Source organism: Dromaius novaehollandiae, chromosome Z (genome assembly GCF_036370855.1).
Source record: "Dromaius novaehollandiae isolate bDroNov1 chromosome Z, bDroNov1.hap1, whole genome shotgun sequence".
Lineage (NCBI taxonomy): Eukaryota > Metazoa > Chordata > Aves > Casuariiformes > Dromaiidae > Dromaius > Dromaius novaehollandiae.
The window spans coordinates 3,484,733-3,506,157 of record NC_088132.1 but is presented as its reverse complement, the minus strand read 5'-3'; the positions used below and the strand labels follow the sequence as shown (position 1 = coordinate 3,506,157).

General features: G+C 37.2%; 1 protein-coding gene across 13 annotated transcripts in view; it reads left to right on the top strand.

The window, feature by feature from the left end:
* LINGO2 (leucine rich repeat and Ig domain containing 2) overlaps positions 1–21,425 on the top strand; it is a 452,194-nt gene that overhangs the window by 278,307 nt on the left and 152,462 nt on the right. For 8 of the 13 annotated variants that reach the window (XR_010386288.1, XR_010386286.1, XR_010386287.1 and 5 more), the window contains one exon: positions 4,764–4,855. The exons of 4 other annotated variants lie outside the window; for them this stretch is intronic. The gene's annotated coding sequence lies outside the window, so the exon portion shown is untranslated. Of the gene's footprint in view, positions 1–4,763; positions 4,856–17,990; positions 19,752–21,425 lie in introns of those variants that run through there. One more of the 13 variants, XR_010386290.1, reaches the window with a different exon arrangement.

Genomic DNA, 21,425 nt, shown 5'->3' with positions numbered 1-21,425 from the left:
TTAAAAAGCTTCATGTGAGCTAGAGAGCGAACAATAAACTCCTGTGCCTTCCATGCAGTAACTGTGGGTCCCAGGTGCTGTGACTGTTGAAATGCCACTGACCGCTATGGGAGAAGACAAGATTTGAGAAAAACAGTGAGGTTTAAACTTCTGAACATACTGAACTGCCCAGTTGCATTGGATGTCCCTCTGTGTGCAGAGTGTGGAGATGGAAGTTCGGAGAAACCAAGAATGAGGCAGAGAGTTGACAAACATGTAGAATAACTGCACAGGCAAACAGACAGACTCAGGTTCATCCAACAGGTCCATTCAGCTGTAATACTCAGTAGGAGAATTTGAGTGAAGTTCAGGGTGTACTTCTTACAGACTATCCTGAAAAATCACATTGGAATACCATAGTAGGAACATCACCTAATAGTATGCGCATTCTGGAAGAGAGATGAGAAGTTTTCTTGTCACAAAATTAATTCTTTTGCCTCTTTTGTGGAGAGTGATGGCTTATAATAATGTTCCCCTGAGAACTGGAAGAGTTCAGCACATTCATGCTCTCTCTATAAGGTCACTCGATGATAATCATATGCATACAGTTTAAGCTGCTGTCAGTAATGTTGTATTTGTGTGGCAATAAAGAAGAAACTACTTTTTCTTAGTTTTTCTTCCAAGAAAGCAGCTGAGTAATCCCATTGTCTTTATAAACCTTTTTTTGTGTACTTACCATCTTTACTGGATCAGGATCAGTAAGTTTAACACTTTGTAGGATCAAGCTTGTCATTTCGCATGTAAGCCTTTCCATGAACAAACTATGCACAGAAAATGTTCTACAACACAGAACGGGTACAGTCCACAATCACTGAGGATGAATGCCACGCCCTTTCAATAGCATTTAAACATCAGTGGTGTTATTTAGTTTGTATTTCCAAATTTTATTATAAAATTCAAATACTGAAATATGTTTTCCATCCACATATCACCATCAAATTGGAATGGCTGTGTATCATAAAACATAGACAAACTGCAGATCCAATTTTATAACTGCGTTTCAGAACTTGTTATGCTAATGTTTTGTGTTGACAGAGTTCCAAATATTATTCAAATAAGAGTCCAGGAGAATTAACATAACTGGTAAATGTAATGCTGAAACCTCTTTCTCATTGTTAAAAGCTCAGTCTTTTTTCTTCGTTATTAATCAAGACAAAAGGCTATATATCTGCCTGTGTGTTACCATCAGCAGACAATCTTCTGAGTTTCTTAGACTCAAGCGCTTTTACTGTATGAATTAAGAGGGACTGGAGTGTAGCAGACTAGTGGAATGTACTGTATTAAAGACACCAAGAGGAAAAGATGATAACAACATGAGAAATGCAGTCAGTGTGCCAGCACATCTGGGAACAGTCTAATTATCAAACTGAAGAGGTTGCAGTGCTAACTATACGCTCAGCATGTTCTCCTTGCTTCAGGGATATTACATCAGCAGTACAATCAGAGAAGGAAACTGTTTTGTGTACTGGCTAGTTCACCTGCAAATTTCAGGCTGAGTCTTTTTTGCATGTTTTTTTCTTGTAAATATGCTGAATTGGAACTTCCATGATTTTTTTGAATGAAAACATGGGAATAAAAACTACTTATGCTTGTTTATGAAAGCTGGTGGTATGAGGATAGAGTCATCAAAATCAGTAAGCAATGGTATCAAAACTGCTTACCATATGAATTGGGATTTTTTCTCTGTATAACCACAGAACTGTCCTAATGTGCTTTCTATTAATTGTCAAAAAAATTTTTTAATTTTCTTGAAACCTTTTCTTTTTACTTTAAATACTGGCAGAAGATAGGATGTGATCACATATCAATAATGTTATATGAAAATATAATATGATAAATTCATCTTTGTCAGTTGCAATCCATTGTTTGTGTTAAATTAGTCCTGGTGTGAATTTGGCTCAACACATAATGTTTATGCAGAACCTACTTAGCACTGTATACATAAACACTATGACAACAAGGCTTTCCACAAGAAAAATGAGCTCCTATTATAATACCCATCATCATGATTGCAGCTTCTATAACAGAGCCGTGATTTTAACAGCAGTTATGTAGTAAGTATTTTCTCGAGGGCCAGATCCTATCTGTAGTGTATTATTGAGACCCAGTTGCTATACAGACTTGCTATTAAAAAGAGCAAAACTGTACAAATTATGTCACCTAGAAAACTATTTTATTTGCTTTAATTTGGTAGTTGTTTAATCACAAAGTCACCTTTCTTCCCTTTATTAAAGATTGTTAATGTTCAGTGGACTCTGGATTAAGATCCTGGTGCTTCCAGAGGCACTCTGCATAGTCAGTGATCAATTTCTTGAGGATTGTCGGTAAAGCAAAGCCTGATGGTTTACGTGATGATTAAAGCAGTCTGACTTCCCCCTTGGAACTGTGCTGGTTGTTGCTACTGGGATGAGAATTCTTTGCACCAAATCTCCATCTGCCATTGAGCACTAAAATTTTTTTTTAGTTTTCTTCAACAATTTCAGATATTGTCCCATTCCGGCAAGTGTGGTGATTTGCCTGTGGGAGGGTCTTCTCCCATTGTACCAGTGCCTGTTAGGTGAACAAGTTTTTGTTAATTTTCACATATAGTCCCTTGAAAACAGTTCTACTATGTTATCTATGCATTTATGCACTTCTTCAGCTTGCAGATGGATGTATTCCTTGTAAAAGATGTAACGATATAAGTGTTTCACTATTTGCTTTAAAAAAAAGGATTAAGAAAGCTTTATCATTATGGAGGAAGGACAGTTAAAGATATTAGCAATGTCAATGAAATATGTTACTTGAAATGCAAGTAAGTATAGTCCCGTACTCAGGAAACCTTACTGTTAAGAAGTTCGCCTGAGCAAAGGATATGCTAGTATAGGTTCTTTGGTCAGTATTGGTAAATACTTTTGCTCAGAGTAAAGTTTAACCATATACACTTGCAGAACTTCTGCTTGCATCTGCAAAGTAAATAGAATGATTATAAAAGTCTTGGGATAAATATGACTTTCTAGTCTAATTTTTGTGTAGCAGCTAAAGATTTTAGAAATAGAACAGAAGTTTGCTTCTAAACAGATCCTGACCTCTGAAACAGATTTAAAGTAGGGAATTTGAGCAAAGATGCTCTCCTGATACTGGAAATGCCAGCAAGAAGCCAGAATCTTGATTCCACCAAGCTCTGCAGCAATGGTATTCTACTGGCAGTATTCTTCTAATTGAAAAGGAAATTAATATATTACTCTTATTCCTTTCACTGTAGAGGAAATTGATAGGAAATTGTGCTTCCAAGAAATATGTAGGAAGACCACTGTATCCACACCACCGTACGTATAGAAGGTGACTTGATAATTATACACTGCTAAGCTGCATCCAAAACTGCCAAGTCTGAAGAGATTAAGGATGGGATTATTATTATTATTATTAAGGTAATAGTACATGGCCAGGGATATGCTATTGTGTTCTGCTCATTTTAAGTTGCTGGAGAGAAAAGTGACATCTGAGACTAGTATTTCAAAGAAAGAGTTGGTGGAAGCAAGGTATAATAGGCACTCCACTACTATTCATCTAACACTTATCTTTTTGAATAAAAATGCAATCGCAACATTAAAGTTAGATGAGACATAGAGAGTTTTTATTTTTAGGTGAAAATTCGACTGGACAGTAACAGTCCAAGTAGCTGAAAGCAAACTAGTTAATTTTAAAACATACAAATTATGAAAATAAAATTCACCTGACAGTTTGAATTGCTTGAATGATCGTTACTATTGCAACTAGTTTTAAAAATCAGAAGTAGCAATTTTAGTGGACAGATAAATATCACAGAAAGGATGTCATGAAAGTGGTAAAAGTTTTTTCATTTAAAAACTGAGCACTAAAGATAACAAACCTTAATGAGATTCATGTGATTATTTCAAGGAATTGAAAGAAATGCGTGTTGTAAATATTGCTGTGGAATTAAATAGATACAATTCATTTGAGTAGTTCAATGTGCAGTATTTATTCAAAGGGAAATGAAATTTAGAATGAAGATAAAAGTACTTTGAATTCTAAATCACAAAGAGACCAGCCTAGCAACTGTTTCTTTAGAACTACATCTGTCTAGCCTAGGTCTTGAGCAGCAATTCTGTACTAAGCTCTTAAAATCTGAATTTTGAGAATGTACTATAACTTGAAAAATTCAATATATTAAATTTCATTAATATATACAAGTTATTTGAGATATATAAATATTTATATTAAAATATATCAAGTAATTAAAGATGAACTTTTAGTAGTTAATAGTTTTCGAAATGAAAATTTCAGGGAAAATCTAGAACAATATTTCCACTAGAAAAGTCTATCTTTCTTTAGAAAAACGTTCACACTATTTGTGCTATGTAGGAAAGACATGAATTACATCTCTGCTCACTTAATACCCTTTGATACTGCTAGTATGGTGGAAAAAGTGACTTCAAGCTAAATAAAAGGTGATTAAAATGGTTCAAAAATGCCAACACTATGTGGCTCCCTGTACCTATACCATCCTTTATATAATACTTTAGCAGCAGTATACTTGCTGTAAAGCCCACTTTTTGTTTCCTGTTCATCTTTCAGTAAATGTAACTATGTGATATATGATGAATGTTTCTTCAAAGGTACATTCCAGTAGCTCATCAGCATGTATCAGCCTTTTGGCTGTATCTCATCTAATAAACACTGGCCAGCCAGGCTTAATCCTGTCATTGCACCTTCTCTTGCAGCTGGCTACCCAGGACACTTCCTGGATAGTGTTTTTCATCCAAGGCTCTCTTAGCTGTGTTGGAACATCAGTTGGTTGCAACACCTCTCTCAGGTAGGTATTATTATACCATTTTGCAGATTAATGAACTGAACCACAGAAAAGTCACATAATATGCTAAAGGTCATGGTGAATGTCAGTGGCAGAGCTGAAAACAGAATTTGTGTTCTAGTGCTAAAAACTAAGCTACTTTAAGAAATATTTTTCCAGTAGAGTAGAGATAGGCATGGTGAATGAATGCATTATCTATGAAGAATGTAGAAAAGACAGTTGGCTGTCTTAAATAATGTATTCCTCAGATCCACTCTGTGAAATAAAGTTGAACTCATTTACACCATTTTTAAAATTGAGTTAAATATATATATATTTCCCCCATAGGGCAAGAGTATTTATTATCCTTTTATTCATCATGGATATATGGTTTGGAAATGTGCAAGTCTAGAAGTGACTGGTAACTGCTGTATCATAAATACTCCACAGAGATGTACTTCTTTTCCAGGATGCTGCAGTCTCATATTAATCAGAGGAAAGAATTGACTTACAATTGTTCAGTGGTTTTTTTCATTTTGATGAGTAACAATTGCGAATAAAATTGACAGAAATAGCTACAACCTAGGTTTTTGGTTATTAACAAATTCACTGTGAATTAGAAATAGAACAAGTCTATGAAAGCACTTACCATGTCTTGGAAGCCCCATCTGTGTTGCCTAAACTTATATTCTTGTCTCCCATTTTGTTTTGTTTTCTTTTGGGGCCGCTTGTTATCAGTGTATTATATTGAAAAGAGTTTTTCTCGGTGGAAGATATTTTGGGATTCAAAGCTAAATCATGATTGTTGCAGTGAATCATTACTGCCTTTTATGAAATGGTGAAGGGTCTCTGTGTACGTTGGGTCACACTCCTCCTGTACCTGTGTTCCTCACAGGCCTTAGCATCCTGTATCTGCAGGGATTCCTAGTACATACAGAGTCTGTAATTTGATTTCACATGTGAGCAGCCAGATTTTCTGCCTCCTTCTTTACTAGCTTTGTTCAAGTCTTTTTTTTTTAATCTTTCTTTAATTGATACTTTTCTCTGAATTTCTCCCTTCCTTAGCATTTGGATAGAGTAGATATGTTATTTGCTATACCTGAATGGCAGTGTTTTTATGATAGAAGTTTTAGCAGACGTGGAAAGAATTTTCTAAGAAAGTATCCAGTCTAGATAAACAAGGTCACAAAAACAGGGAAAAAATGGTAGTGGTAATGTCAATATTTATTTTTGCACCAATAGCATTATAAGATGTGGAAGCAGTGGCAGGGACAGCAATCTGAAGAGAGTTATAGGCAGGTTTTGCCTTTGTTATAGATTATTTGCCCTCATTTTAAAATCCTAATATATGTGGATGCAGTGCTCTATTTTATTTAATTGGTTTCAAGTACTTGAAGCAGGTAGGTGAGGTTATTCATTTTTCAGACTGTCTTTGTATTTTATTAGTGCTTATTTTAATACAATTCTAGAAAGTAATACACTATAAATTCTCCTTGCAATTTAAAAAGCCCACAAAGGTGATGTATGTTAGCTTTTTTTTTTTTTCAGTTTTCAGAACAACAGTAATTTGATGGTGTCCTGCTGAATCTACTTTAGCACTGTCCTCAGAATGTTGTAGAGGAAATCTTTGTGGGCTAATATACTTCCTGTTGTCACATTTTCCAAAGTGCATACAGACAGGTATTTAAAACCTACATTCATGTTCTTGCACAGGTGGGGTGGCTGGTAGCTGGACAACCATTCTGAGTCATTTTGTAGATTCCCATCTTATCTCTAGCAGAAATTGTCACTTTTTTGCAATGTGAGTCTTAAGAGAGATTACCGACACTCCAAGCTTCCTAATTATGGCCCCATTCACCTTACTGTGGGAATTATCACAGTTGGGCGTGGGAAAAATATTACAATAGATTTTTACCAGGTTGAGTACTTTGAATTAAACTACTGAAATTGATTTTTATCTTCTGGGAGAGAAGATAATAGCCAGGATGCTTGTTCTATCATTTTTCTGCTCTCAGTTGTTCTGTACTTCTGTTCTCAGTGTGCCTCCGTATATTTCAATGTTTCTGTATCTCAGCCTCCACCAAGTCCCAGACACATGCATGGTCCATCCACTTTAGCCCTGCTTGACATTCTTTTCACCAAAGACATTGCTTATCCACACAAGGGCAGATGTTCTCTCCTTACTTTCTTCCCATCATGTATGAATGTTTCTCCTTCACTTGTATCTCTGTTTCTCCTGCTTTCTGTTCCTGCTTATTAATGGTAGCTTGTGGCTCAGATTCCATGTACAAGCTCTTCTTTCCTACAGTGTGTGGTTGACTGACAACAATGATTAGGCTTTGGTTTCTGCAGTCATTTGTTTCTGTCTTCCTAATTTGTTACTAATTAGCTGTCCCAGATAAGGGAGCTCAGAAAGCTCTCTTCACCATTTGTGTGTGCTCAGCTTTACATATTCTGAGCTCCTTCTAGGCAGCTGTAGAAGTTATTGGCTAAAAAGAAAAAGGTCACCCCCACAAAACTGGCCAACTTTCTATGCATACTGCACCATTTAAGAACTGCTTTCACATGTAGAAGATTTGTCTCAGACATATTAATTATTAAGTGATTAAGCAGCTCCTATCTGGAAAGAACAGGTAGTACTCTGTTTTATGAATTCTGCTTTATTAAAGGTTTTTATCATTCATTTCTCTCACACCAGAACTAGTGAGACCTTTTGAGAGCAGTACTAGTAAAATAGTTTGCCAGGATATAGTGCTGGACTGAAAGTCTCATTTAATAATGAGGTAATATTATTGATATTCATTATGCTAGCACTATTCCTCCGATTATGCTTGGGAGACTTTTGCTGATTTCAGTAATGTCTTATTAAAGACTACGAATTTGAATAAATCTTTTGTCTCTGTGTTCACTGTCCTTACAGAGAAATGAGAATGAGCATTTCTTTTCATTCAGAGAATTTCCTGCAACATTTCAGTATGGCTGTCTAGCTTACAACTTGAATTCAGTTTTAAACAGGAGAGAAAGATTTCCATAGCTTAACAGTAAATAAGTGCATCTCCAATACATTACATTATGTAGTAACTATAAATAAATGGATTAATGGTGATCTACACTAGGCAAGATTCTGGCTTATACAAGATGGCCTAAAAACCAGCACCTTTAGCAGAACCTGTTGCTCTGTCAGTATTCATTCTTCTGAGATAGTTCTCAGTTTTCAGAGTCAGTTCTGATTCCTTGTGTAAAACATGACACAAGAAGTCAAATTGTGAAGTAGAACATATATCCTGAGTGGACTTAGAAAGGAAGAGTTTTGCTGATAAGAATTTTAGAGAGCAGCTGGGCTGCTGGATTTTGAGTGGATCCTGCTATACTGTTATCAGTACTTCACTAGTCCATTGCAGAATCAGTATCTCTTCAAAAGCACTGAAAATTACTTAATGCCTAATGAAAGGCTGTAAATGGCCCTATAATTCCTCTGGATCTTTCTCACTATTCACACAGTAATCACCATGTTATTTTTATCACTTTCTGCCAAACCTAATTTTCCAAGACTGCATAGATTCCTTGTTACTGGTATGTCCTACATATAAGTCCTTGTGCACACTTTAAGAAAAAAAATTACTCTTTCTAAATGCCATGCTCAATTTATGTGAACAAAGTCTCTATAAGTGCAAGTATCTTTTACATAGCATTGTCTTCACCTCTTTCCAAATCTTATGTTTTTGCCATTCTTCGATCTGTAGCCACATGAAAAGAAACAAGGGGCCACATTCTGTGTTCTGTTCCGCCAAGGTAAATTATCGCCTTGTGGCAGTCTTCTTTGGGACTTGGCTGTTACAAAACCTGGAATAAATGATAAAAGAATGTGGCCAATTAATCTGTGTCTAGGCAGCTTTTTTCAAGAGCTAATAAATATCTGTGATTAACTGCTCAGCAATGTGACTAGAGTGATCTCAGTGATCTAGGCCAAGCAAAAACACTCAGAAAAACATCTGCTTGGGAGAGATGGAATCTACCTTACTAAGCCCGGCACAAGTATGATGCTGGCTGACATTGCTGTGGGTGTTTGCTACCGGGCACCTGATCAGGAAGAAGAAGTAGATGAGGCCTTCTACAGACAGCTAGAAGCAGACTCCTATTCACAGGCCCTGTTCCTCACAGGTGACTTTAACGACGTCAATACCTGCTGAACGGCAACGCAGCAAGGCACAAGCAATCCAAGAGGTTCCTGGAGAGCGCTGGTGATAACCTCCTGACACAGGTGGTGGAGGAGCCAACGAAGAGAGGTGCACTCTTGTGCTGAACCTTGTACTGACAAGTAAGGAAGGACTGGTTGGAGATGTGAAGGTTGGGGGCATCCTTGGCTGCAGTGACTGTGAGATGGTGGAGTTCAGGATCCTGTGAGGAGGAAGCAGGGCAAAAAGTTGGATCACAACTCTGGACTTCAGCAGAGCAAACTTTGTCCTCTTCAGAGACCTGCTTGGAAGAATCCCTTGGGATGGGGTGCTAGAGAGAAGAGGTGTCCAAGAAAGCTGGTTAATATTCACGGATCACTTCCTCCAAGCTCAAGAGTGGTGCATCCCAAAGAGCAGGAAGTTGAGGAAAGGGGGCAGGAGACCTGCGTGGATGAGTAAGGAGCTGCTGGCAAAACTCAAAGAGAAGAAGGAAGTGCACAGAAGATGAAAGCCGGGACAGGCCACTTGGGAGGAATATAGGGATATTGTCTGATTAGGCAGGGATAGATGGGGTTAGAGATCATTTAGGAAAATTTGACATCCACAAGTCCATGGGCCTGGATGGGATGCACCCACGAGTGCTGAGGGAGCTGGCAGACATCATTGCTAGGCCACTCTCAATCATCTTGGGAAGGTCATGGCAAATGGGAGAGGTGCCTGAGGAGTGGAAGAAAGCAAATGCCAGTCCAGTCTTCAAAAAAGGCAAGAAGGAGGACCCAGGGAACTCCAGGCCAGTCAGCCTCACCTCGATCCCTGGAAAGCTGATGGAGCGGCTCATCTTGGACACCATCTCCAAGCACACGAAGGAGAAGAAGGTGATTGGGAGTAGTCAGCATGGATTCACAAAGGCAAATCATGCTTGACCAACCTGATGGCCTTTTAGGATGGACTGACTGGGAGAGCAGTGAATGTTGTCTACCTTGACTTCAGCCAGGCTTTGCACGCTGTTTCCCAAAACATCTTCACAGATAAGCTCAGGAAGTGAGGGCTAGATGAGTCGATAGTGAGGTGGACTGAGAACTGGCTGAATGGCAGAGCTCAGAAGGTTGTGCTCAGTGGCGCAAGGTCTAGTTGGAGGCCCATAGCTAGCGGTGTCCCCAGGGGTCAATACCAAGTCCAATCTTGTTCAGCTTACTCATCCATGACCCAGATGAAGTGACAGAGGGCACCCTCAGCAAGTGTGCGGATGATCCGAAACTGGGAGGAGTGGCTGGTACACCGAAGGGCTGTGCTGCAATTCAGAGGGACCTCGACAGGCCGGAGAGATGGCAGATGAGCAGCCTCGTGAAGTTCAAGAAAGGAAAGTTCAGAGTCCTGCACCTAGGGAAGAATAATTCTATTTTTCAGTACAGGCTGGAGGCTGACCAGCTGGAAAGCAGCTCTGTGGAGAAGGACCTGGGAATCCTGGTGGACAACAAGCTGAGCATGAGTCAGCAGTGTGCCCTTGTGGCCAAGAAGGCCGCGGGGGATCTGGGTTGTACTTGGAAGAGCATTGCCAGCATCTCCCCCTCTACTCAGCCCTTGTAAGACAACACTGGGAGTACTGTGTCTGATTCTGGGCTCTTCAGTACAAGAGAGACATGGAGCAATTGGAAAGAGTCCAACAAAGGGCTGCTAAGATGATGAGGGGACTGAAGCATCTGTCACATGAGGACAGGCTGAGAGAGCTGGGACTGCTCAGCCTTGAGAAGAGAAGACTGAAGGGAAATCATATCAATGTATACAAATTTCTTAAGGGAGGGTGTAAAGAGGATGGGGGCCAGACTCTTTTCAGTGATGCCCAGTGATAGGATGAGAGGTAATGGGCACAAACTGAAACATAGGAAATTCCATCTGAACATGAGGAAAAACTACTTTACTATGAGGGTGACTGACTGCTGGAACTGGTTACCCATATTCAAAAGCCAGCTGGACACAAGCCTGGGCAACATGCTCTAGGTGACCCTGCTTGAGCAGGGGTGTTGGATCAGATGATCTCTGAAGGTCCCTTGCAACCTCAACCATTCTGTGAATCAACAAAGGAAAAATTTACCAAATCTTGAACCTCATCTGTAGAAGTGACTGGCTTTAAAAGTGACTGGAAGGAAGGTTAACTGAGCAGTAGGAAAAAAGTATTACTAAAGAAATTATGAAATATCTGGAGTTCCTGCAAGACTACAGTTTAGTTTGTGTGTAAGTGGGTGACTAGGACTGTGCAACAGATAAGGGAGTTGTGGAAAGGTGCCACTGCTTCAGTCACCAGGTCATTCTGAGACCAAAAAAATGAAAAAGACAAAAAAAAAAAAGAAGGGCAAGAAGAGATCAGAGACAGAGGAGGAAAACTGTGGAATTATGAAGCAATAACGTATAAGAATATTTCTACAAGCACTCCTTATTTTTGATTGCTTGTTTCACTTTAATAATATCTGCAGTAAAATAGTCTTAAGATGGCTTCCTTCATTTTAATACGAAGCAGAGATAAGGATATGATGTTTCTTATAGCTCATTAAAAATATCTTCTAGGAATATGTATTTTTTCCAGGCAAATAAAGTCTGTAGAGATTAACATCCATCTCATCAGAGAGTTTTGTTAGTATGAAAATAAATCAGATTTCTGAAGTACAATAAGAGCTGTGAACTGCAACACAGAGCATCTCTTTCAAACCATTTTTCCTCCACATCTTTATTCTCACTGAATTGCCAATCACACCACACCTTATACAGTTAGTATAAGTCGTATGTATCCAGGAGGAATTTCTCTCTCTTCTAAAGGCTGTGAGCAGACATATTTTTGTTGTTTTATTTTTCAAACAATGTAACGAATATTTTATGAGCTATGAAGCTCAGCAACTTTCATGAAAGAGAGACAGAAGGAAGACTGAGATTCTGCCCTGTGCTTTCCTCTCCCCTAGTTTGTCTTCTGCTCTTCGAAGTTAACATTTGCACACATGAGCAGTAGAACTGACTGTGGTCAGCCAAATCCCCAAGAAATATGTGAGCTGTCTGGCAATAACTCGTACCGCATCTCCTGCATTTGTCTTCTGTTATTTGAAAGAGCAGAGGGAAAAGCTTTTCAGCAGCACACACAAGTGGTCCTAACCTGTTTGGTTCACAGGGTGGCTAAGGGATGTGATGCCTAATGTTGACCCAGTACAGAAGGGATTGAAGCAAGGAGATTCAGCAAACTGAGAACATACGAGGGTGAAATTTCAGCTCACCATTGACAAAGCTCATGTTACAGATTTCAGCAAATAACTATTTGGTTCCAACTATTTTTCTCCAGTGTTCAGACATAATATTTTTTTCTCTCAGCCCAACTTTTATTCACAGAAACTTACTGTAATTTGTAAAACAGATATTTCAGACATGATTCTTCATTACTAAGCAACTCATGAATGATTTATATCAATACAAAGCAGATGTAACAGGACAAGACAGAACTGATTGCACTTTATACCTGCTTTTATCTGGGTATAAAGGACTGTATAAATGCCAGAGGATGAAGGGTAAGGTCCATTTTCTTAAATTAGTAGCAGAAGGATCTGTTCTTCCAATGCTCAGTCCCAAACTCTGCTGTCAGAATGAAACTCTAGCCATAATTGCATTGCAAGGACAGAAGTCCTTGTTTCACCCAAGTTTGCTTGAAATTTTACATTTGTAGCAGGTAAAACAAAGATAAGGGAAGCAATGACTGCCTTCCCTTTCAGTCCCGTCGAGGAAACCAGTTTCTTCTCAATATAAAATATGGTGCCTGGTTCAGACATCCTTTCACATACTGATACTGTTTTGCTACAGAACCTCGGTAAATTAATGCTGAATTTATGGTAAAAGTCTTTCAACCTGGGAGTGATAGGGGTTGGTTGTATGCATGGAAATCAGGAATGCTGATTAAGATTCTCAGGCTCAAAGTCTGGGACACTTCCACCCCCAGAACAGCTTTTGTAATAAATGTTGCAACAGGCAGGGTAACAGGACAGAAAAGAGACAGGATAGAAAACTTCAGTGAGCAAGACTGAGGCTAGCACTTCAAAGCACACTTCCTTTTCTGTTCTGGTAACTGACAAAACTACACCTGCATTACTGAACTGCAGGTGACATAGAAAAGATAGTCTTGATATCCCCATTGCTTCTTATGGTCTTCCTTATTTTATGATTATAAACAAAGATAGTCTTTATTGGAAATTAGTTGGAATTGCTATTTTTCCATCAAAAGTTATTAAAAATCCATTCTGGGATTAGGTAAAGAAGGGGGGAAAAAAGACAAAGAAAAAAAGACAAAGAAACTCTGTAATGAAAGACAATAAATAACATACGGACCCAGCATTCTCCATGGAGTGGAGAAAAGGCAAAGTAGTGTACAGAAGGAAAATATTTTGCCCTAACAAAATGAATGAAAATAAATCCAGGAAATCTGCACTACAATTTTAGAAGCTTATGGTAAGAAGCCTTCAAAAGATAGTTTCCTGTACTCCGGATATACCCAGCTGTGTCACAAGCCAAAATCACTTGATTAGTACTACCTTATCCAGTCCCTTAATTATCTGTCTGTGTGAATTTGTCTAATTTCATTTCTTTTTGAAATTTTTGATACTGTCTGCCTCTCAATCCCTGGTACTAATTAGATGGAGATATTCAGAGCACACTGTGTAAAAACGTACATTATTTTATCTGTTCTGTTTCCTCAGTTTCATGAAGTTCCCTATGGTTCTTTTATTGTGGGATTTGGCAATCAAATTCTGCATGTCCACCACCTTTATCATTTTCTAGACCTCAGTCTTACCCTCTCTCAGCTTTCTTCTGTACAAACAAAATTCAAAAGTTTTTTAGTATCGCCTCATAAACAGCTGCTCCATTCAGTTAATTATATTAGTTGCCTTTCTCTCTCTGTTTTCCAGTTCTGCTATGTCCAAAAGGAAAACAAAAAGAGAAGTATTTCTGACATTATTTGAACATGTTGGTAAACCCATGAATTACAGTAGCCTTGAGGCCAAACGAAAGAAGGAAAAACTGTAAAAATGACTCCTTTCTAACAGTGTAGATCCTGACAATTTTCATAAACAGTATGAAATTCAAATTCTGTAGTGGCATATGTTCTATATGATGATCTGTTGCTTCAGTTTGCTTTTCAGGATGACATATTGTGTCTACCTCTTCAGGAACTGATTCAGACTACTGATGGGTGCTGAATAAGTCAACCACAAAAAGTGCTTATTTTAAAGACTTACAAAAACTTCTAAAGAGGCATAAATTTAATTCAAAATTTCTATCATTAAATACATTAAATATAACTTTTCCTGACTTGCAGAAGTTCCAGTTTTATAAAGTTATTTTCAGATACAACTGTACGTATGGTCAGAGACAGATAAACATGCAAGAGTCTGGGTAGTGAATCCCGTTTTGCACTTAGCCTTACTGACACCTCATGACATTGTACTCCAATTATTGAAACATTTACTGAAACAAAGGTAGGTTAATTCATTCAAAGAATATTTCAGTATGTTTGGTGTTGCAAACCAGAGACATCTAAAAGTTACTGTTCCATGACTTTATTAAGTTGGATTTCTTTTTCTCTGATATACAAAAATGAAAATATGATGTTGACTAATCTGTTTTTTATTCAAAATAATATGGAGCCCAAATTCTGTGATGTTTACTTCCACCAAAAAGTATCATCCTTCTAAAGGCGTCCTTGTTCCCTTTATTGGATTTTTTTGCACAATAAAATACTGGTAAATGCAAGCAGAGATACCAGAATCTATACCTTTGATAACAGTGAAATTATGTCTGGGAACTCTTGGCAGTTGCGTTTATAAATGGAGTAGAGGAATTAAAGTGAGTAGAGGAACTAGAAAGATAAAGACAGTATCATAGGTTGTATTCAAAAACATCTTTTAGGGTGAAATTTCATGAGTTTTTCAAATACTTCTTTAAGTAACATCGAAAATGAAATGCAAAAACATACAATGCAAACTTTTCAATGTGAAAACATCACTGACCCTCCAAAAAAATGACCTTCTCCCTCAGTCCCAAAATAGTGAATGCTCCTAGATATAATTTTAAGAGCACAAAGAATGTAAATACATCAACAAAGTATCTTGTTATTCCTAATATATCTTACCGTCAAAGAGATCTCTTCTGTGTGCTCACAGAACTGTGTGGTGTGCCTCACCACTCCCATAAATCTCTCTTGCCATGACCACGGTACACTACAAGTCAGTACTGGACCTACCTGCAGTACCTCCCCTCATCTGCCAAGATTTCACAGGACTTCCCAGTCATGATCCTGTGCACCTGCATATCCATCTTCTCCCCGAGGTTTAGACAACTGCTTTCTGTCTGAATGATCTTCAACCCTATGTACCTTCTGGCAGGCCTGTCTGTCTGTCTGTGCTATTTCATCTTTTATAAATGAAGGTATTGGCATCCTTATGGTTTAACTGTATTAAAGTTTAAATTAATTCTGCTAGATGATGATGTCAGATGGTCAGATGAACACAATCCTGACAATTCCCATTTTCTTCCTCATTTTTTTTTGTCCACAGATTTGACATCATTCTTGATTCAGAACTCATTTTCACCTGCTGCAGCTTTTTAGCTTGCCTATCAATTAATTTTCATCTCCTTATTTCATCTAATGCATAAGTGCAAAACATACACATTTCCAGCTGCTGATAAAACTCAGTTTTCTGGTAGTGTTTAGTTTTGCATAAATCATCGACAGATTTCTGATTTGAGTTCCAAAAGCTGGAAGATTAAATTTTCCCCACAAACCATCTCACCTATTAAAACCAAAGCAAGAAATGCACAAAAAAACACAAAACCCCTCAAAGTTATTTATATAGTTGTCTTTCTGTTTCATTGACTTTTAATGATCCTTTGTTATTACAAACAAGAGTCATGGAAGCACCTTCTCATTCAGTGTTTTCTTCTCAGATTTTTCTAATCTGAAGTAAAGTGATATTTACTCTCCACAGTAGACCCTGTGACTCACAGAAAAGTCTCACAATGCCTTCAGAATCTGCACTTTTAGAATGTTCTGGAAGAGCTCTGTGCTTTTATTTGCTATGTAGCTGTGATAGCAGTCCTGAGATATTATGCTGGTGCAGATTCCAGCAGCCCAGTTTCCCATATTCCTTACTTATTTGCACCTTTCCAGCAGATTAATTCCTGAACATATAACTAGACCATAGAGGTTAGAAATATAATGTTGGTGATAAATGACGTGATGTACCGGAAAATAACATTTTAATTATAAATGCAAAAATGAAAGAAAGAATGCAGATTTTTTTTATAGGTATTGATGCTCTCAGTAACAGCTCAATTTACCCTGAAACTAGTGGAAAATCTTCCACTGAATTAAGCAGGCAAGACTGCATATTCACAGTGTATTGCCTCCTCCTTACTGAGGAAGGTTGCCCATAGTCAGTTGTACTACTGGAAAAAGGAGGACAATCAATTTTCCCCATCCCATACCAGCTGGAAACTAGAAAAGTGAAATGTAATTTCCCACTCATTCCTTAGCTTAAAAAAAAAAAAAAAAAAACTGAGAAACTTTCACACGTCTTTGCACATTTATAAGTACATGTCTACAGGGTATAAAGGAATCCCAGGAAGACATATTGTACTATTGTTGAACAAGCTAGTATGCCTATGTAGTAGTGCTGTATGGAGAAGTTACCTTGTGCCTCAGGAGCAGTAGTATCAATATCCTCCTTGGCTGAACAATAAGCTCTTGTTCTGAGACTTATGAAAAGGGTCCATATCTCCATCACAGTGCTTCCTAGTATAACTTAAATACTGAGGGTGCAATGTTGAAAACCATGCTAGAGAATGGTTTCTTGACAATATAAATTTCAATAATTTCTGATAATGTCCGCAAATCTTCAGAAACTATTTCTTTCAAATACATAGATAATTTACAGGACATATTGATGAATAAAGGACTCCTACAGTTAATTTCATAAGGTATTAAATAATTCTTATATAAAGGCACTAATTCAAAATGGTTTATGCCAGTGATTCAGATGTTGCATTCACCTGAATACCTCAGGCAAAACTATGAAACTCTTCCTTGAGAGTTCATGGGACCTGATTAGCAGCTTTAGGCCCAAAATAAGGTTCAGAATTAACTCTTTGCTACTATAATGTATTCTTCAGATAAATTATCTTCCTAAAGGTAAATAATTCTATGACTTTCAGTTACAAAGATATTGAGATGCTAATGACAATGGAGAACAGATTTGGTCTCAGACAGGAATTCCCAGATTTTAATTATCAGCCTTTCTTGTGCTGAATAGAAAAATGTTAATGATCAAAAGAGATAAAACAGAGGGAACAAGATCTTAGTTTCTTGCTTTCTTTACTAATCAGACATAAAGAAAGCTGCTAGAGTCCTCAGATAAAGAATCATTGATATAAAAATTCCTTTGCTATCTTATTTAATAGCATAAATAAAACATAATTAATAGCATAATTAATAGCATAGCTAATAGCATAAATAAATCCTCAGAGAGCTGTCCGTAGCATTTTTTAAAATGACAATACCATAAAGAGTGAGCCTCAGCTCAGAACTGGTTTTTTGTTTCTCCCCAGAAGGGTCTTAAGTATTAGTATACCTGGATTTAAAAAGAAGAAATGTTGTTTGTTTAGACTATTTAGAAAATGCTTGCATGCATTTAGGTCTTCAGTACCAGCTAACTTCAAATTAAGAGAAAGAAGCCTGCCAATGCTCTCTACAATTCTGAAATATCAGTTTCCAGAGAGCATTAACAAATTCGCAGTTACTGATGGAAAGGTTTTCATAAATATTAACTCTCTGTTTGGGTGAGATTCAGGTATCTTAAAGTTCCTGTGTTTCCTCAGGCCATGTGACAGGAAAAACTAAGCAAAGGGGCAGGCTGAGCATACTAAACATAGGCCTTACTGATCATACTTTGCTGTTGCAGTGTTAAACAGCTGCCTTGAGCACATGAGAAATCACAGGAAGACCAAAGCTCTTTCTAGAAGTGAGAATTCAAAGGCATCAACAGCTTTATTGCCAGGTAATGACATATGGAGCTTTTTACCTCTAGATAACTGTATAAAATTGTCTGAGGTCAGCAATGACTGAAAATTGTGACAATTAGAGGCCTGTTTTGTGGCTTATTGGAAACGAATTGGTGGCCTCATTCCAGTTCTCTATCATAAAACAATTACATCTAATACTGATTGACACCTTTGATTACAGTCATGGCTGAGAAGTCAAGGCTGAATGAACCTTGAAAATAAACTGCCCTTCAACCCACAAAAGTCAATCCTCCTAGTCAGAGGTGAGGCACATGTTAGATTGTGAGAAAAATGCCTCTCTTTGCTCCTTCGATGGATAGAACAAAATCTGTCTCTCCTACTAAATTCTTATTCCTTCCCTGTCTCCACTTAAAATGAAATAGAAAATGCAAGGCCTGTATCTATAGATCTAATAGATATTACTCTTTATTGCTTACATTTCAGAAGCATGTAAGATTTCAAACAGTGAATTCCTGTTGTGGTAACTGCAGTACAGGCCTAGATAGCCAGATAGTCCCCTCTCTGAATTGCTTGCTGTGAAAATATATAGGACAGATGTGAGAGGCAAGAAGCATTATTACCAGTATTTGACAGGATGTGAGATTCAGTGAAACAGTGAAGAAGTCAGGTAATGTGTGGCAGAGTAAGGAGCTGAAACATTAGAGGATTAAGTGGGGCCTATAAGTGTGACCTAAAGCTCACCAAAGTAAGAGGATTATGGGTCACAGAGACATTTCATTACACAATTTCCTAACTTTCCATAGTGATAAGAAAAAAGAAACTGTGGCCCCACAGAAGCGAAATAGTGTATGCGTGTCCATGTATTTGATGTGGTTCTAGCATCAGTGATACAAATGGAAATGAGAAACCTATTGAGACTGAACACCAATGTAAGAAAAAATTAAACTGCCATTCATCACCTACAGTACTTGTGAGTGGCTAAATCCTATCAAAGACATACCCAAATCAGAAGGTGTCACTTAGGCAGCTGCTCTAGGAGTCAGATAAAAGACTTCACACAAGGAGAAAAAAAAAAAAGTCTCCCCTTCCCAGTTGTTGTTTTCTTTTCTTTTCTTTTCTTTTTTTTTTTCACAGCAGACAGAACAGTTTGCATTGGTAGTGTAAAATATGAGTAGCAGTAAATATATACTTTGATTATCATTTGAAAATGTCATGCTAGTAGAACAACAGGACCAAAAACAGAACTATAGAGATCCTACATGATCTGGGGTTAAAATGTGCTTATTTTGAGCCATTGGCAATTGAGAAAGAACAGTTTGTCTGTAGAAGACATGACTGTACACTGTAAGACAGCCTTGATGGAAAATCCAAGGATTCAGTTTTCCCATCCCTTTGTGACTCCAGTTACAGCATATGGGTAATGGTACTGGTCATCTTACACCTTGCACTGCAGCTTCAACTTTTGAGAAAAGGTATGCAACAGCAAAAATTCACAACACAGCTTTTTCAGACAATGGACTATACTGAAGTATTTCAAACACAAGTCTTGAGGTAAATGAAAACTGGCATTGTCTTTTTACTAGAATGATGAAAGATATCTATAGCAAAGCATGCTGATGCTCAGATGAAGCACAGGCAACATCAGGCTGGAACCTATGTACTCCATCTGCCTTTTCTTCATAGGACAACAAAGTGTCTTCTCTGACAGCACATTTTGGGTTAAAAGTGAAGTATTCCTTTATCAGTTGTCCTGTTCTACAAATGGGGATGACTTTTATCCTCTCTTAACTGTTCTTCAGAAGCTATTCTTTGCTGAATAACTTATGATCTGGAACTGTCTTCCCTGGGGTACAGTCATATAATTATAGACAATTTATTTAGCTCAACTTAAGTTACTACTCGCCAGCTAAGATGTAATAACTGAGCATGGGAATGTTCTTAGCCCATTTCAGTTGCAAAGTAAAATAGCTTAGCTTAAAACACCTTCATATTCATACAGTCTTAGAAAAGGTCTTATTATATATTATATATATATATATTATAAATATGTTATAATATATATATAATATATATAATTATAAATATATATATAAAATATATATATATAAAATATATAATAAATATATATATAAATATAAATATATATATATAAAATATAAAACAAATGGAGAGGGCCCTAGATATCTTGCCAGGCTATCAGGATTATAAATAACCAGTGCTAACTCTTTCTGGCATTGTTGATGTGAAAGAACTAAAACATTCCTATCCTTTTCTTGCTATGAGCTTTCCTGCCATTCCACACACTATTTTACCAGAGATCAAGATCAGGATCTCTTTTCTATGATTCTTTCTGCAATGTATGCACTAACTGGAGAGACTTTCAATAGCTTTGATTCTTAGTTGCTGAGGATAAAAGAGAGAAATATGAAGTCCATCTGGGTAGTACACAAATCCAAATAGATTGAAATTACGCAATGCATCATGTGCACATCACAAAACAGAGAATGAACATTTAAGTTACCATTTTAAAGTGTCATTCTAATGAAATATCACCCCCCACCCCAAAAAGAATTAGACATTATGATATATGACAGTTTGGTTAAAAGACAACATAGAAGCAGGAACATCTCAGGTTTGACAGGAGAGAGTATGACTGTCTTCAGGTGATAACATATGTATTTCAGTACGCAAAAAAATATATTGATATGGACATAGGGTCAGACAACTAACCACTGGGTACATATTTATGAGTACCAAGGATTTTGAATCCAGATGGTAAACATTCCTTTGTCTTTCAAAAATTTATAACTAAGGAACCTAGACATTAGCATTTCTCTTCTCTCTAACTGATTATGCCCTTCTGGAGCAGATATTTCTACAATTTATTTTCATTTAAGGATTTAGCAGCTTCATTACACTGTATTATTAAGATACCTGAAAGCTTGTAAATTTATTATTCAAAATTTAAACCGAACTATCTTACTGTTTCAAAATGTAGGTCAACTAGCATTCTGCATAAAATTAGATGAATTACAAGGAATGAAGATGCTTTCATTTTCCTTTTAAGATCTCATTTGGCCCTAGATTACATGAATCTTTTAAACTGGCAAGCTCTGAGAGTTATTCAAAAAGAACAGAGCTGTATAAAAAAAATTCCACATGTAAAACAAATCTTTTTTCCTGCTAATTATAGGAAGTGGAAGGAAATAAAGTGATATTTTGTAGCTGAAAAAAATGTATTAGAACAGAGAGAAATCCTTTCCTTCAGTCAAATCTTAATCAAATGTTACAAAAATAAATACTTTTATACAGATGTAGCTTATATATGTTAAAAGGGGGGAAAAAAAGTACAGGTACAGGAATCACAATATGGT